Consider the following 2,683-nt stretch of genomic DNA (forward strand, 5'->3'; position numbering starts at 1 on the left):
TAACGTTACCATGTGAAGCTTCATTTGCTCTGGCAGATATGTCCGGCCCCCCTCACATTCAGACAGATTTTAAGCCAACCCAGGCCCTGGGCGCACCAATAACAACTGTTTATCTCACATGGGGCATGTGTAAGACCATGACTGACAGAGGAGTGTCATGCTTACCGGACATAGCTGGCCGGACATTACCGAACATAACTGGCATACTGTGTCCAGCGCCAGGCTCATGAAACTCAATCAAACTGTCAAATTAGGTGGCGCTGATCAAATATACATCAGAAATCTGTTGCTATATTCCGTATTTCTCACCTAAAAGGTTTTCATAAACACATTTTAGTGTTCTCTTTAGCTGTAATTTGAGAAAGTTTGTGACCAGGCAGCCAATTCTTTTTCTGCTTAAAAACAAACCAAGCACCTCCACGGTCATTTGCCTGTGTCGCTCAGCGCTACGTCGTTACATTGCTTTGATTGGTCGTGAGTCACGTTTTGTTGCTCTGATTGGTTGTAGTTCTATTCAATTGCGTGCAAAGTACTTTTGGTCTGCGTTGTCATTGATGTCTCTTGTAAATCGAAAATAAACTGAGAGGTTCCCGAATAATACACATTTGCAAATTAGTCTGGCCATGCCTGAATCAATTGTGCTGACAGACAATCTTTTACTGCCCAAGCATCTTTAAGAGCTCAAAGTGATGCATTTAAAGTTCAAGGCAGGGTTCTTGGTTCCCCTGTTGCATCTGTAAAGGTCAGTGAAATCTCTCTTCTTGAGCTGATTTAACGCATGATTTTTTTCATTCTAAGTTTCTCAGAGGAGGAAAGGCCAACCTTGTCATTGAAAAGGAGATACAAGAATGAACACTTTCAGGTGAGACTAAAAAAAGAACTGGAGATTGGCCAGGGACTATAACTTGACCCTTTCTAGTGCTGTCCCCGATGAAGAGCAGATGTCACCATCTTGGGTTTATTGGGTTCATTGACTTTTTTCTAATGGTAATATCTTCTTTTTTTAGTAACATTTAGCTTTTAAATGTGTGCACACTGGCGTATTCAAACCTTTGTGACTCAAAGAATAGAAGCATTTGGTGGGTTTCCAAACTGATCAGGACTGAATGAGACGCTCTAGAAAAAGGATACTGGCAGTTTAATTCTGATTAGTGGCTCTCTTGTGTTATGTACATAATGTAGATAAGGGGTTTTAGTGAAATGACAGAAAGAAAAAAACTATCTTGATTATTTTTCATGTTTTATTTGATTAGTTGTTTGGTCTAAGAAATGGGGAAAAAGGTTGATCAGTGTTTTCCAAAGCCCAATATGACATCCTCAAATGTCTTGTTTTGTCCACAACTTAAAGATAATGAGTTTCCTTTTAATGGAATAAAGAAACCATGCATAGTTGACAACTGCTTGATTAATTGACTAAACTTTGCACATTGAGTTTCAGTTTTGGACCAAGACAGAGTTAACAGGAAGGAAGGTATTTATTTTTAAGGAATATTGAGCCTATGAGACAGCATAGTCTTAAAGGGGAGGGAGACAAACCTGACAGGAAGATGTTCCCAATGCGTTTCGTCTTAGAATCATTACGGAAGAGGTGACAGTGCCTAAAAGACTAACAGGAAAGACTGTGAAATCTGACTGGAGGAATAAAAGATGATGTGAAGTTAAAAAAAGCCCTACTTATCATGACATGTCAAGATAATGACAGCTGTAATATTCTACAGCAGCTGTCATTAGTATTTCATTTACTGTAGTGAAATGCGTTCTTTAAGAAAAAGCAATAGACAAAGAACAATGGTCTGTCTTGATGCAAACCAAAAGAGAAATTCAGCAGTGACATTAACTATAGTGATGCATGACAAATAAAAGCCTTTGTAGAATAGTGGCAATAACCCCAAATGGTATACATTTTAGAGGGATATCCACACAGATGCTCAAAGAAGTGTCAGCTGAGCCTCAGGATTTGAAGAATTCAGTTTAAACAGTAAAATAATATTAAAGCAATCTAAAATCTTGGCAAATGACGGAGGAGGATCTGAAGCAGATGCCTACAGACGGAGCATGTGGAGCAACACAGCACAGATTCACATTCATCCAAACCTTTCACTTCTGACCCACATTTAGCCTTGTTTCAATCTCAGTGTCTAGATGTCTTTTTTCTAGTAAATCATCTAACCACTGCTGGGGGAAATATTCAAAAACCTTTGGATGTAATGCTCTGTGTCATATTTAAAATAAAACCCAGAGACTCCAGCCATGCTGACAGCTCTATGAGACTTTACAGCGGTGCTTTAAGGTAAATGCTATTTTCAGCATGCTAAAATGCTCACAACGACAATGCTAACATGCAGATATTTAGCAGGTGTTCCATGTGCCATGTCCACCATCTTAAGTTAACTTGTTAGCATGCTAACATTTGTGTTATAATAATATTTCTACCTCACATTTGCTACATGTTGATAGCAAACCAGACCTCTGAACTACAGCTTTAAAACACTGCTTGACTTTTATAATGCACCTAGTAGGAAGGCCACTGATTCTCTAATTTGCTCCTGCTTTAATAAATGAGAGGTTGCCTGCTGGCTACTGATGTGAATTACAATCAGTGGTATCTAAATTTGTCTGAGGCACGCGGCCGTGACTCAAGATATCTACTCTGCAGAGGAGGAAAGAGGATGGTGGCCTCTCA

The sequence above is a fragment of the Etheostoma spectabile genome, chromosome 1 (assembly GCF_008692095.1).
Source record: "Etheostoma spectabile isolate EspeVRDwgs_2016 chromosome 1, UIUC_Espe_1.0, whole genome shotgun sequence".
Taxonomy (NCBI): domain Eukaryota; kingdom Metazoa; phylum Chordata; class Actinopteri; order Perciformes; family Percidae; genus Etheostoma; species Etheostoma spectabile.